Source organism: Phasianus colchicus, chromosome 22, assembly GCF_987193195.1.
Source record: "Phasianus colchicus chromosome 22, bPhaCol1.hap1.1, whole genome shotgun sequence".
In the NCBI taxonomy this organism is placed as follows: domain Eukaryota; kingdom Metazoa; phylum Chordata; class Aves; order Galliformes; family Phasianidae; genus Phasianus; species Phasianus colchicus.
The window spans coordinates 3,577,987-3,592,604 of record NC_143457.1 but is presented as its reverse complement, the minus strand read 5'-3'; the positions used below and the strand labels follow the sequence as shown (position 1 = coordinate 3,592,604).

Genomic DNA, 14,618 nt, shown 5'->3' with positions numbered 1-14,618 from the left:
GCAGCAGTGCATGCAGCACGGCTCTGATGGGAACGAGCCAGCACCACGCACTGTGCTGCAGCGTGAGCTGTCTGCCCAGGGGAAAGCATGGCATCTGACAGCCTCAGCCTAAAATCCTCTCTTCTTATCACAACACGGTCCCAGTTCTCACCCAAATGGACTTTTTAGCAGGAATCCCAAATCACAGCAGCTGGGCTGGATGAAGGGCTGGGGGCTCTCCTGGCACTCTGTGAGCACGTCCCAGGCAAGGGGATCCGCAGTGCCAGAGATGCGTCTGGCCAGCATGTAGGAAAACTAAATGAATGGGGGACCTGTAGTGAAGTCTTAAATGGGGAACTGGAAAAGGAAAAATCTCCCTTCTCCCCGCTGTGCAAGCAGGGATCACACTGCCTGCTGCCGCTCCCACAGGTTAAAATACTTAAGTCCTCCAAGGTGCAGCTTAATTTTCTTTTTTAAAAAAGAAAAGTGTCAGTCTAATTAGATAAATCCTCCTAGCACGTGGCCCGGAGTTCGTCATGGAAATTAACCTCCTTGAAAGATCACAGTGACTGAAATAAGAAACTGTGTGTTTTGGCATAGTGCAGTGAAATGGGAGATGCAGGCTGCATTTCATACACCTTCCTTTCATACACCGTCCGCGTTTCATATCTGCCCTACTGGCCCTTCGCTCGGCACCAACACTTTATCTCCAAACGCCTGTTTGCAAATCGCTGCTGAGAGGTTGCAGTAACCCCTGGGAGAGATTTTGCTGGCTCACCAGTGTGAAAGGACACTGCTCCCGGTGTGAAGCTGGGCTGCTGGAGGAGGGCTCGGCACCGGCAGCCCTCTGGGAGGATGCTTTGCAAACAGTGGCACCGGGAGCAGTGCTGCCAACCCAGTGCCTGGTGCACACAGTGCAATGCTGCACAGTTTGGGGCCGGGTCGGAGATAGCTGGGAACAGAACTGGGCTGCTTTGTGCCAGCGGGAAATGCTGCTCTCTCCCATCCCAGCAGCACTCAGCTTTTGTTCCACATCCATTTCCACTCTGTGTGGCACCGCACAACGCTTTTAGTACACAGCCCAACCAGGACCCTTCCCAAGACACAAATACTCCTTCCACACTGAGGGGCTCAGCACGCTGCCCTTTGACGACAGTGCCCAAAACCAAAAGCCTCTTTAAAAGCCTCTGCTTTTAAAGAGCACCCGGGGGTGCTGGCACATTCCATGCCCCACTGCTCCCAGCCCTGGGCTCAGCCCCACGCAGATGGAAGGATCCGGAGCAGCCTCAGAGACCCACTCCGAGGTGACTTCTTGCATTGTCATCGAGATGACAGGCCCTATGGCTCCCAATCTGGAAGCAACCTATTTTATTTCCAAACAGCGTCACCGGTGGCGGAACGAAAACAGGAGAGAAAACCCTCTGCACTCCCAGCACAGGGCTGAGGAACCAGGATGAACTCAGCCCTAATGCAGTTTCTCAGTGGTTCACTGCCAAGCCCCGCAGTTCTATTAGTAATAACTTAATACCTAATAATATTACCAATGTAACACTTAACCTTGAAGCCAAGCACCTGGACCCAGAAAATCGGCATTTAGCGAGGCTTCCATTCATTGTACTCGGCTTCTCCTTCATGCCAGCTGGTCACAGCTCCTTCCCACCCGCTCCGAGGGACGCGGAGCCTCGTAAGAAAGGTAACGCTTCATGCCGGCCAGGAGCCGAGCACGCCGCGGGAGGAGAACGCTCCACGTGCCGGGGGTGGACCCGGGGAGGGCACGGAGGAGCCGCCGGGCGTGCGGCTCGACGGCTGAATCCACCGCACGGCCCGACGGCATCTCCGCGTTTTGCCGGCAGCCCGAGTCGGAAGCAGGAGCCCACCGGCAGCCGGAGCGAGCAGAGCCTCGAACGCAGCCACCTAGTGTCCGCCCGAGCTCGCGGGATGCGGGGCACGGAGCCGCACGGCGCGGGCGGGGGGTGCGGAGCCCGAGCAGCGCTCAGCGCTCAGCGCTCACGGCCCCACGGCTCGTAGGAGCGCGGTGCGAGCAGCGCCTCGTGCCCCGTCAGACGCGGCGCTTCGCGGCCCCGCGGCTCGCGGAGGTGTCCTCCAAACTTGCGGCCAACTTTCCCACCCCAGGCCCCGCAGCCCCGACCCGCGGCCCCCTCCCCTCCAGCCGCCTCCATCCCCGCTCCCGCGCAGCCCCCTCCTCCACGCTCTCTTTCTCTGTGTCCTCGAGACTCCTCTCACCTTGAGGAGTGTTAGGATTACCCAGCATTTACACTCAATGCTCCTCTTTATTCCTTAAGACTTATTAAGAATGATAATGAGCTCCAAAGCAGTGACACGTCTCTCTCTCTCCCCCTCTGCCGCTCGCTCTCTCTCTACGTGCCTTTTCCGTCAAAGGCACACAGGACAAATCCGACCAAAAAAAAAAAAAAAAGAAAGAAAAAAAAAAAAACTTGACAATATGGATCAAGGACAGATGAGGATTTATATCCCACAAATCCAGTCTTTTTTGTTTTTATTATTTCCACTCAAATTCCACCCCCTCCTCTTCTCGCTCACGTTCTCCCCCCTCTACTCCAAGCCTTTTGGACGTCAAACGAGAACGACGAAGAGGAGCAGCAAAGCTGCTTGCCTGGAAAACCTCGTTAACGTGGAGCTCTTAAATGGTTGATTAATTTTAGCAAAATTTACGACGCTCTCCTGCTTTCCTTTGAAGCCGCAGTCCTACACACCACAAGTAACTTTCAGACCCTCCCGTGAGCCCCCGGCTCCCAATTCAGGCACACACACAGCGGTCCTGCAGCGGTGGGAGCCGCGTTCCTCCAGCACGGCCCAACCTGGGGCTCCCAAACTGCAGCCACCCCACGTCCCACCGCGATCTAAAAATCACTGCTCTGCTCTTCCAAAGCAGACAGAAAGGGAGGCTCGGCAGATGTCCCCAGCTCTGGGCTCTCGGCACATCAGGGCTCTCCTAAAGCCACCTTCAAACCTGCTGCGCTTCGCCGGAGGGAAAAACCCAGCCGAAGGAAATGCAGCGTAGAGATTTAGCCGTATCCTCAACTACTCTTCAGCATCTCTGCCATCTCCCCGGCTTCCCCCAGCCGGTATTTGCTTTTATGCTTTGTCTCCCTCTGCTAGGCTCTGCTTTTCTGATATAGACATCAGGAGGTTAAGGGCTCAATTACCAACTCGGTGAAGCCTCAGCTTCGCGTCACTTCGGGTTTCTCTGCTGCTCTTTGGAAATACACCACAAAAGCTGCTCTCCTCCTCGGCCTTCCCTGCCCTCACCTCTCACCGCCTGCTCCCCATGCGTGCACCCACAGCCCTGCGTGGGGTGGATGGGTGAGCAGGTGTGGGAGATGGGAGCGTTAGCACCGACAGCCCTGTGAGCGCCCAGCCAGGCTGCACGCGAGGCTTTCGCCTCCCGAAACCTAAAGGAACATCCACATGGAACTGACAAAATGGGATTCGCGTGGTTCTAATTAGCCCCAGCCTGTGGAAAAATGGGAAGGAAGCGGCTCTTTGATTAACGTTACAAACCAGAGAGGAAACAGATTTTAGAAGTTAAAGTAGCAGCGCTGTGGAATATAGGATCATTACAGCGCTCATTTATGGTACCTGCTTCACTCAGATGGGCTGGGGTTTCTTTGGGTTTTTTTTCCACAAGATGCAAGTAAAAGCTTTTGTTTATGCAACTGCACTGCTCCCTTATCTCCCAAGGAATGTATATGGCCGGACCACGTAGGAATCCTTCTGCAAATGAAATGAGCAAAACCAAAGAGGGCTGATGGGCTGCAGAACCCCCAGCACAGCGATGGCAGCGGGGCAGTGCCAGCAGGGCAGGGAGCAGAGCTGTGGGGCTGCTGCAGGCTCCTGGCAGGACGGGGCGATTCGCAAGGAGCTCTGCAAAGTCACCGTGCAAGTTTGCTTGGGCTTGAAAAGAAAAAGGAAATAAGTTTTTTTTTTTTTTTTTTTTTTTTTTCCAGCTAGCTTGATTGTTTTGGGTGGAGCTCGAGCGTGTGTGTATATACGCCGTATATAAAAATGAATTACTAATTCTTTCCTGGAAACTGTTTGAATTGCAATCTGTAAGATACAAAAACACACCTTTATTTTAACACTGATTTTCACGCAGATAGAAGAAGGGGGAGGTGGGGGAAGGGGAAGAGTGACGGCAGGGCGCTTTTCCCAGGGGCTGGATGACCCCCCAGCAGCAGCACTGCCCTGCACTGCCCCACACAGCCCTGCATCGCCCTGCACAGCCCTGCATTGCCCCACACAGCCCCACACTGCCTGCACAGCCCCCCATTGCCCTGCATTGCCCCACACAGCCCTGCACAGCCCCCCATTGCCCTGCATTGCCCCACACAGCCCCCGGCTGCGGCTCCGCTCTCTGCTCTGCTCAGGGCTCTGCTCTGAAACTGTGAGAATGACAACGTCATGTGTGCAGAAAGCTGACACTTGGAGCTTTTAAAAAGAAATGAGGAAAAATAAGCTGTTGACTTCTCGGTTAAAGTATTTTCTTGTTCTAACTCATGTTCTTATGTCACTGGGCTAAAAAAAAAAAAGAGGGAGAGGGAGAGAGAGATATGACTTTCCTTGAATGATCTGTTTAACCTAAGCCAGAGGAAAAAAAAAGAAGTCATTAATTACTTATGTGAGCTATTGCTTCTGAAAGACAATAAACCTGCCTGGTCGCCATGGATATGACATATTTGCTCTGAAAACAACACAATAATTAGCAAAGGGGAAAGATACAAGGAGAATATGCAAACTCCTGAGTTTAAAGCCATAGTGTTTCCTTTTTTTTCCCCCCCCTGGTCTTTTTACTTTTCGGAGTCAATTCTGTTTGCAATTCAAATCAAACAAATAAATAGAAGATTGGAAAAAAAAAATAATTTAAATTCAGAATGAGGAGGGAAAAAAAAAAAAAGAGAGAGGGAAACGAGGAAGGAAAAAAAAAAAGAGAAAGTCCAGAATGGACACAGCTCATCCCCACCGAGGTGCTGTGTGGGCACACGTGAAATGTATGCACAGAGACACACGCAAACATCTGCGAGTTGTGAGGGCTGTGGGCACCGGCTCCCATGGGATTATTCCTTTATTTCTAAGAGGGGCACAGGGAGGAAAAGCAGCCCCGGCCGAGGCGGTGGCAGCGCTCTGGAGCTGTGTGGCAGGCAGTGTGAGGGGCTGTGCTCGCAGCCCATCGCACCGCAGGTTTCCATCCCAGCCCTCCAACTTTGCTCCAGCACCCACAGCACTGCGCCCACCCGCACCGTCACACAGCCCCCTCTTCTCGCCCAGCCCCAGCACTTCTATGAAGTGCCATTCCAGCCAAGCCAGGCGAGGGGTAAGTTAACAAACCGCCCAAACTGAGCTGCGTGTGCAGCGACCCTCGGAAATAACATCGTGGGGAAAATGTTTTTTAGGTTTCTCTCTCATTAAGATGAGACAAAGACTATTAAAACCTCCCCTAATGCGATAGCTTTCTGGATTCTGACCTTCCACATTTAGCAACCAAGTAATAAAAACACCCCAACCGGTGCTTTATCTGCAGAGATATTTGACTTTGAACTTATTTTAACATTACAAAGACTTGGGAGGTATAAAAATAACAGGATAGTCGCCACAAGTTTCTGTTGCTGTTGTTGTTGTTGTTGTTTTCACCGCTAAAAAAACCCTTAGAACAAAATAAGCAGATTAAGGAAACATCCCCCTAATTTACCAGGCTCTTTTTCTGTTGGTTTTTTTTTGTTGTTGTTGTGTTGTTTTTTTTTTAAACAATAGTTTTTAGCCGGACGCTTTGATCTTAAAAGGGTTCTGCTATCTCGTGTGATGAGGGAGGAAAAATGATCTGTTTTAAATGATGATGCAAAAAAAAAAGGATCAAAGCCTCGACTTTCTGTTGGCCATAATAAGCTCCGTCTCGCACAAAGCTTCAACTTCAGACTTTAATATATAAAATATACGGGAGCCCAATAAAAGCTCTCCAAAGGTACAAAGTCTGCAAACAAAAGGGGACGCTGCTCCTTTAAACGTTTTAGTGCATATGGAGTTTGATTTCTGAAAGAGATCAGTTTAACATCTCCATAGAAACCAGCAACAGATTATCATCAACAGAATAAATAACTAGTCTAATAAATTAAACAGGAGCCATAAGATCTGGAAACTTGATTACCGAACTTGGACAATATTCCCCCATAAACTCTTCCCCACCACCTTTCGGGCGGCGGCGGCGCATCAATAAAGGGGCGGTGGGCGCCGAGCGGCGCTCCGCAACTGCGAGGAACTCCGGCTCCTCCGGCGCCGGCAGCGAGCGCGGCGATCGAGGAGCGAACCGCACCGCTCAACTTCGTGCTCGGAGGGGCCGAGCGGCCGCGGGAAGTTTGCGGGGCCGCAGGTGCGGGACGGCGCTCCGACGGAGTTCGCCCCTCGCGGTGCGCGCCGGCCCCGGGGCAGCGGAGCGGCGCCCGCCCGATGTCCGCCCGCCCGGGACGGTCCCGGCACCGCCGCTCTCCTCTCTCCTTTTTCGGCCGCCCCCCCCCCCGACCCCGCGGCCGCCGCTGAGTGACGGCTCGGCCACCTGTTCCCGGCCCGGCGCCTCCAAACATGGGCAGCGGCTCCCCCGGGAGCCCCGGCCCCGCAGCCCCCCGGCCCCGCAGCCCCCCGCCGCGCAACGGGGGAAAGGGGACGCGGAGGGGAGACAGGGAGGGAGGGAGGGAGAGAGGGAGGGAGAGAGAGAGAGAGAGAGAGAAAGGGAAGGCGCTGGAGGGGGGGAAAACTTCCTGGCTCCGGATGGCAAATCAGCTGCGCATTCTGCAAATGCCACCGGGTAAAAATAACCTGCCGCTGCCGCTGCCGCCGCGCACCCAGGGGGCCGGGCACCCCCCGCCCCGAGCGACGCGGCCCCCGCCTGCCCCGCCGGGGTGCCGAGGGTCCCGCTGCGGGTCCCGCTGCGGGCGCCGCTCGCCGCAAACTTCCCCGCGCCGTCCCCGCCGCCGCCCGCTGCCGGCCGCTCCGCCGCCGCTCTCCCAACTCCGCCGCCCGCGCCGCGCCGCGCCGCCCCCCGCGCCGGGACCGCCGGGGTAACGCGGGGCTCCGTTACCTGCGGCGCGGGGACACGTGCTGCCCGGTGCCCGCGAATAAAATACAGTCATTAAAAAAAAAAAAACCAAAAAAAAAAAACAAAAACAACAAAACAAGCAACTCCTGCCGGTGCCGTGCGCTCCCCCGGGCTGCGCTGCCCGGTGCCCACCTGCCGAGCCCGCGGGCCGAGCCGGGGCTGCTGGAGGCGGCGGGCCGGCCGCGGCCGGGCTTACCTGCACTTGGGGCTGCTTTGGGTGACTTTCCAAGTCGGGGGAAATGTGTGTGTGTTTGGGATGGAGGCTGCAGCGCGCATGCGCCATCAAACTTGCCCTGATCCCGGATTTTTCCTCCTCGCGCTCCCCTTTGCTTTGATTATTGAATTTTCCTATTTCTAACAGGAGGGCGGGCGGCGCGCAAAACCCGGCCTGGAGCCGCCGCCGCCCGCCCCGGCCCGCCCGGAGAGGGACGGGGGCGGCCAGGCGGCGCGGAGCGGACTCGCTCCCCGGGCGGAGGGCGGCCGGGCACGGCGGAGCGCCCGCAAAACCCGGAGCGGATCGCCCTGCCCGGCGGGGACGGCGCGGCTCCGCGGCTCCGCGCCCGCACCGAGCCCGGCGTCCCGCGCGGCGCTGCCGGCACGGGGAGCTCCGCTCACCGCGGTTCCCTACGGCTGAACCCCACCGAGAGCGCCGGGGGCTCATCCGTTTCTGTATTCCCGGCTGATGTCAGTAAGCGCAACGCTCGGTTTCTATCTTCCAAACTTCCAAACTTTGTTTTGTTTTGTTTTTTTCTTTTGCTGACACTCGGTTTGGTGTTACCTCAAATCCAGAACAAACCACGCTGTGCTGCATCTGTGTGCAAGGCTGGGGTGTCCGGCCGGGCTGCAGCCAAGCGGGCAGCGCTGCAGGTTGGAACCAGAGGGGTTTCCTCTCCTCACCAGCACGCGCCTGGATCCCAACGCTGCGCTGAAAAACCACTGCTTTTCAGCTCTACCCACTTTCTCAGCCCTGTCTTTCAACCACTTCGGCTGTAGTTACTTCGGCACAATCTGCAGCCGCAGCTCTGCCAAAGCACCGCCTGGATCCCCCTGCAGGGCGCAGCGCCCCACTCGGGGCTGCTGGAGGGTGAGTGCTGCCCGCAGCCCCTCCACCCGCAGCCTGGGAGCCCTGTGGTGGCACACATTCACTCACACTCACACACACACACACACACACACTCACGCACACGCACAGCCCCTCGCAGGAGCTCTCCACCTGTTGTCTCCAGCCTGCTGCTCACACTTTGGGGCAGAAACCTGGGTTTTGTGCTGGATTTCCTGGCGCCTTGCACAATTGGGGCCCAGCTCTGCAATGGCGGCTCCTACGTGCTATTGCCACACACGTAAATAATAACAATAATTAATAATAATAGGCTAATTCCTCTGATTTTGGTGTGACTACTCATGTGAGTAAAAGTGACTCATCGACGTGAGTGTTTGCAGGACCGCTGCCAGCTCCTGAGCTTTTATTGTGAGTCCTCCAATATTTGGAGCTCTGCTTTGATCCACAGCTCTGGAATGACATGTTTCTAGCAGCCATGTTTATGCAAGGAGCTCGGCCACGGGGCCTTGTGCTCCCAGAAGCCCAGTAGGAACCTTCCAAAGGAATGGGTTCTCAACAGCTTTGGAGAAAATCCTGCAGCCAGGCGGCTGGGGTGGGGCAGGCTGCTGGATTTTGAGCAGAGATGTTCAGCAACACGCATCCGTTCAGCTCAGTGCTGAGGTCCTGTAAGGATGGGGAGTCTCACCTGGCTGCACTGACAGGACAGACACAGTGCTGTGCAAATACTCGGAGCGTTTCACCTGGATGCATCTGCAGAATCCAGGCTCTTGTTTATCTGCATATTGTTTGGTATTTGTCATTCTGTACTTAGTTGTATTTGCTCACAATAAGAAAGCAGGAAAATGGGGATGTAAAGGGGATAATTGAAGTAAATAGGGCTGCGTGAGATAGTTACAGGAACTGCGGCGAGTATTTATAAAATCCTGATGTCACAAAGCCCAAACCTGTTGAATCTGTATGCTGGAGAGACACTGCCAGGGTACAGCCCATGTGCTGCTGAATGTCAGTGACCCAGCTCCTGGTGCAAAAGTATGAAAGAGCAGGTCCCAAGCTATGGATTCTTCTCCTTATGAGGCATCCCCGAAGAATGAAGGGTTGGGAGAAGAGGGCCCTTTAATTAAAGTCTGAATCGTTATTTTTAATTGCGTTTACTTCTTATTATTTTCTCTTCTTTGCTTTTTTGCATTTCTCTCATCTGAGGTGCTGAGCAGGGCAGCCATCCCCCTGCTGGGACGCCGCACAGCACCACAGCACTGCCCTCCTTGGGGCGCAGCATGGTGATGTGTGCTTTGCAGAGCTCCTTGCAGTGCCTGCTGCCCCTCAGGCAGCCCCCAGCCCAGCCTGCCCCACAGCTCCCTGTGCTGCTTGCAGAGCCCTGTCGCAGTGCTCGCTGCTGCCTTCTGACCTTTCTGTCCCTGCTTGCTGAAGTTCGCCCACACAGAGCCCCGCTCAGCCCAAGGCTGGTGCCTGCCATGCTACTCCTTCCCAGTAAAGGCTCCTCCATCAGATAGAGCATGAGGTAATGACACCTTGCACAGCCTGGTCTAGATAGAAATAAAATAATTTAGCAAATTGCAAATGATGCATACTTAACTATTTATGCAGCATCTTCCTGTCATCAACCCAAAGCAATTTTACTTCCGCGTTGAACAGAGGATGAAAATGTTGTATAGATTTAACCATTGCAGGAGTTCCTTTTAAGTGGTGCAGTAATCTCTCTCCAGCTAATTTAGTGTTGTAATAAGGCACCACCCTGAGAAGTCTTTTGTGTTCTTGTGTCAATACTGCCCCCAAACCATAAGCGCTGGCATCTGCATCTATCATAAAAGTGGGTCTGAAATACAGAAAGACTAAGGAAGGAGCCAGATGGCCATTGGTGACGCAATCTCAAGAGCCTTTTTCCACTCCTGGACACATTCTGATGCCCACTAAAATACAACTTTCTTTCCGACCAAACCCACGCTATGGTTTAGAAGCACCATCAAACCCAAGAGGGAGAGCAAGCAGAGCGAGGTGTGCCTGGGAGCAGGAGCTCAGCACTGCTCTGCTCCTGTCCAGTGGAGGTTCCTTGCACATTGCCCAGGGTCTGACCTGCCCCAGACCTCTTCAGTCCCACTGGGATTGATGACCTGTTCAGTTCCAACCACATCTCTCATTTTTGCTCCATTCTTTTTTCATTATACAACTCAACAGTGGGAAAATTCCAAAAGGAATCATGGACATCACCATCATTCCATTTCCCTTCTGGTTTTTTCTTTACCAGATTTCCTATAGCCATTGAGACCTCACAAAGCTATAGGTCCTACCTTCACTACTTTCTGTTTGCCTGGACATTAGCAGACACATTGGCTGCATGAGACCATTGGCAGCTCCCACTCCTCATGCCTCTCCATCTCCCAGCAGGTTCCACATTAGTTCCCATAGCATGCAGCTCCACCATCAGCTGCTCCCCTGGTGGAGAGGACATCCTGCTCACAGCAAACTTACTGCCCATAACATATTGGTGGTATTGGTATTATGACACATAATTCAAATAAATTTCCGTAGACTGAAATTGTAGGACACCTTTCATGATTTTTTATCATTCAGTAATTAGAAATAGTAACATCCAAACTCATTATTGGATTGTCCTCTATGTTAGCTGCCCTAAACTCGCAGCTAAATCCAGAAACTTCCCTCTTTGGGAATGGTTCCCTCATTGGGGACCACTGGGGGCTTTTCTGCCCATGCTGGGTGGGTGCCTGCAGCCTGTGTAGGGTCACACAGCAAGGACCTCCATGCACCTCTCTGCTGGGGAGCAGTGACAGCCAGGACAGGGCTCAGAACACACACCCATCTGGTTCAGCTGTGCATGTGCTGCCTGAGAAAATCGTCCTTAGCCTTAAAAAATTACTCACCCAAGAAAAACAGTGCTAAGACAACACAAGAAGGCTGGGATTAAAATGATAAAAGCCCAGAAATTCATGCTGAAGGCTTTGATTCTGTCCTCGGCTCACACTGCTGTGATGGGGTACTTGGAGGGGGGATGGAGGGCTGCACATCAACTCCCCAGAGGAGCACCTGATCCCTGGGAGGTGAGGAGGAGGCCGAGGTCTCACCTACCAAAGTGCTCCGGGCCAGTCTGTGCTCCATACAGACACCTCCACAGCCACCAGGTGCCACAAGGGACCCTCACCAACCCCAGGTGTCTCCCAGAAGCTCTCCTCCTGCTTTACGACTTGCTGCAAGAATGAAGAAATCACCCTGACACGCACTAGAAAACTCCTGTGGATTTAGTTTGTTTCGTAATGGAAAATGAAAAGTAATTGCAAAGGAGGAGGAGGCATTTTTTCAACTGCAAACATAATATTATCTGCTTTCATTTTTTTATCGTAAGAGTGGCACAAGCAGTTACAGAATGTCATGTGGCCATTGTTTGTCAAGTGCTGTTTTCTCACAGCAGCTGATGGAAGGAGCGGGGCAGCCCGCACCACGTCCCGCATTGCTTCATGGCAGCAGTGGGGCAACACGTGTTTGTACCGGAGGGGATCAGGCCCAGCTTTTGAAACGCCTCACTTTTGTTTAGAAATATATATATAAAGACTATCAGTATGCAAGCATACAATAAATGTGCGTGAGGCACGCTGCAGGTGCACAGACTGATACCGATTTTTGGCTGGCATAAATTAGGGGAGATAAGAATTTGCTCAGAATCCGTTCTTATCTGCTTTATTTGCCTCAAATCTGTGCAGAGGTTCAAGCAGAACTCCTGGCACTTACAGGCTGTATCTGGCAGTTAAAGCCAGTTCTGCCCCAAAATTTCCCACTGTTCTGTGTGCCTGGGTAACACGCGCTGCTTTGGGGCTCGGTCCTAAGAGAGGCCACTGAAGGCAATAAATAAAGGTAGAAGAAAACAATAATAAATAAGCACCAAGAATAATAAAACTGAAATTCAAGTGTGAAGCTGTATGTTTGTAATAGCCTGCTTGTGTTCGAAAATAATCAACTAAATAGCAGTAAATAATAAAAATTTATATTAACAATTCATTTGTGCTGATACAGACCTTCAAGTTAGAGTTCATTATATTAATTTACTAATTAATTAAGCCCTACATCACCTGGCATCTACACAGGTTTTATTACACTTTATAGATGGGAAAACTTAAGAGGTTTGCCTAGGGACACAGTGAATCAGTGGCAGAGCTGGACACAGAACTGGAATATCCTCTGCAGCTCGACGTCTGTTTACAGCACCACGCTGTCCTGATTTTCCAACTAATTTAGTCCAACAGATGCAATTCGCAGTGTGGAGACGTGAATTGGGGTGCAAGAGGGAGTTATTTTGTTTGAGCTGAAATCAGTCCTTAATTATATCAAGCTAGTTATATAAATGCAGTTTTAAAAATACCCTTGTAGGCATCTTACATCTCAGGACACTGACTTGAAAGCACACCTTTGGTTTAAGTGCTGCTGTTTCCAGGCAGGCCCCACATCCCAGCCGCTCTCTGCGTCCCTCCCATCCCCTCCGCACCAGCAAACTCCACCTAGTGAGGCGTGCAATTTGGAATGCCTTCTGCTGAACACAGATGTGCCCTGATTTTGCTTCAAACAGAGTTCCCACCATTTATTTGGGCCTCTTAATAACCGGTTTGTGCTTCAACGCCAGGCTTTGTGACCAACTTCCATTTATCTATGGGCTTGCCTGAAATCCGATCCCTTCCAATACATGTCCTGGGCTGAACCTCGCTCCCATGTGGTCACCCCACACTTCCTGGGCAACAACAGGTCACTGTGTTACCTCCCATTGGCACTGGAGCACAGGCACCAGGACCCGCTTGGCCCTCTCCTTCTCCCCATAGCAGCCCAACGTGATGTCATGCAGGGTTCAACCGGGAGGAACGGAGGCGAGGCAGGGGCTGAGGAATGCATGGGAACTGCAGAGGATAATGGGAAACGTTATTTATGGCCTGAGTGCAGAAAACCTCCCTGCCTCCCCCCGTGCCAACAGACAAACCCATGTCCAGTAATGACAAAGTCATTACCTTTTTATTATTTTTCAATAGGGTTCAGATGTAGCGTGTCGATTCCTTACAGCCTGCCCCGATGGCTCGGGGCTCCCGTCTCTCTGGGAACATGCAGGTGAGTGGGTGTGGAGTCACCAGCCCTGCTTCCAGAATTTGGGCCTTACCCTCCCAGCAGCCTGTTATCTCCTTTATTAAGGGAGAATTATAATGTTTCCCTCCTTCCCAAGAGGCATTTGGGACTACAATAAAGGCATTGTGAGAACTGCCGCAAGATCAAAGTGGGGATCCCATTGGAGAAGTTCAGCACAGTGCTGTTCCTGATAAGATACGGGTTTGGGGGCTCTTAATAGAAACTGTAGCCTTTTTAATATTTTTTTCTAGCATGAACACTGTCCTTGAAAAAAGCATTTTCTCACGTGGAAATCCTAGAATGACAAGATCCTCACATACTGAAAAGGCTGAAATCCTTTTGGATGATTTGGCTTCTTGAGCCTTCCGTCCCAGTGTCCCATGAGAAGTCTGTGTCCTGACAAGCTTCACGCTCACTATTGCCCCACTGCTTCTCCTCCTCCGCTCAGCCCTGCACCTCCACTCCTTTTTTCCTGCCTTTAATGCTCCATCCAGTCTTGCCTCTGCCTCCTGCTTCTCCACGGCCACCCCCCACTTGGTACTCCCAAGAAGACCCCCACGTGCAGTGTGCTAACCCACGTAGCTCCCTGGGATTTATTTGGAGATCTGCTGCTGGTTTATTTATTTCCCTGTCAGCACACCCGGCGAGGCCCGTGTGGCAGGAGATGTGAGGGGAGGTGATTATGGGAGACTATTTCCCCTCTCCACTCATTCACAACAAACAAAGAGCAATGATTGATGATTAAAAATGCATTCTCTGGGCTTGTTTTCTTTTGTTTTACCATTATGGAGATATTATAAATACTGAATACTAATCAATCCAGACCTGGCGGGACCTCGTAGACCTGCAATCCAAGGGCTTTGCTCTGCCTCACAACCTCTGCAGCTCTCCCTTCCCTCCTTTGTCTCTAAACCAGACACCCGGGGTCTTCCAGCCCAACCGAAATGATGGGCTCAGCTCTGGATGAGCCCACGGGGCCTTTTGGGACTGTGCTCCCCCCACCAGGGCATCCATGCATCAGGCACTGTGCTCCGGCACCCCGGCCTTCCCCCCGACGTGGGGTGAAAGCAGAAACCCAACTCCTGATCAAAGGCAAATTTCTCTGATTTAGGAAGTGCCACAGATTTGCCTTCCAAGGGGATGTCCTGTGAGAGCAGAGGAGATGAAGAAGTCTCCTCCCAGTCCACTCAGTGCTGCTTGCAGCAGGGCTGCAGCCCTCCCTGGGCATTACTGTGTGAAAGCCAGCGTGCCACATCTGATTCCACAGCATTACACAATGTCCACACAAACAGCAAACTCGGTGGCGCTTGCATTCTTTTC

At 52.7% G+C, this 14,618-nt stretch overlaps 1 protein-coding gene across 10 annotated transcripts in view; it reads right to left on the bottom strand.

Annotated features, from left to right (window-relative positions):
• Nucleotides 1-14,618, bottom strand: part of CASZ1 (castor zinc finger 1) — a 241,600-nt gene that overhangs the window by 145,104 nt on the left and 81,878 nt on the right. The window contains exon 1 of one of the 10 annotated variants that reach the window (XM_090123274.1): nt 7,302-7,460. The exons of 8 other annotated variants lie outside the window; for them this stretch is intronic. The gene's annotated coding sequence lies outside the window, so the exon portion shown is untranslated. Of the gene's footprint in view, nt 1-7,087; nt 7,132-7,301; nt 7,461-14,618 lie in introns of those variants that run through there. One more of the 10 variants, XM_090123275.1, reaches the window with a different exon arrangement.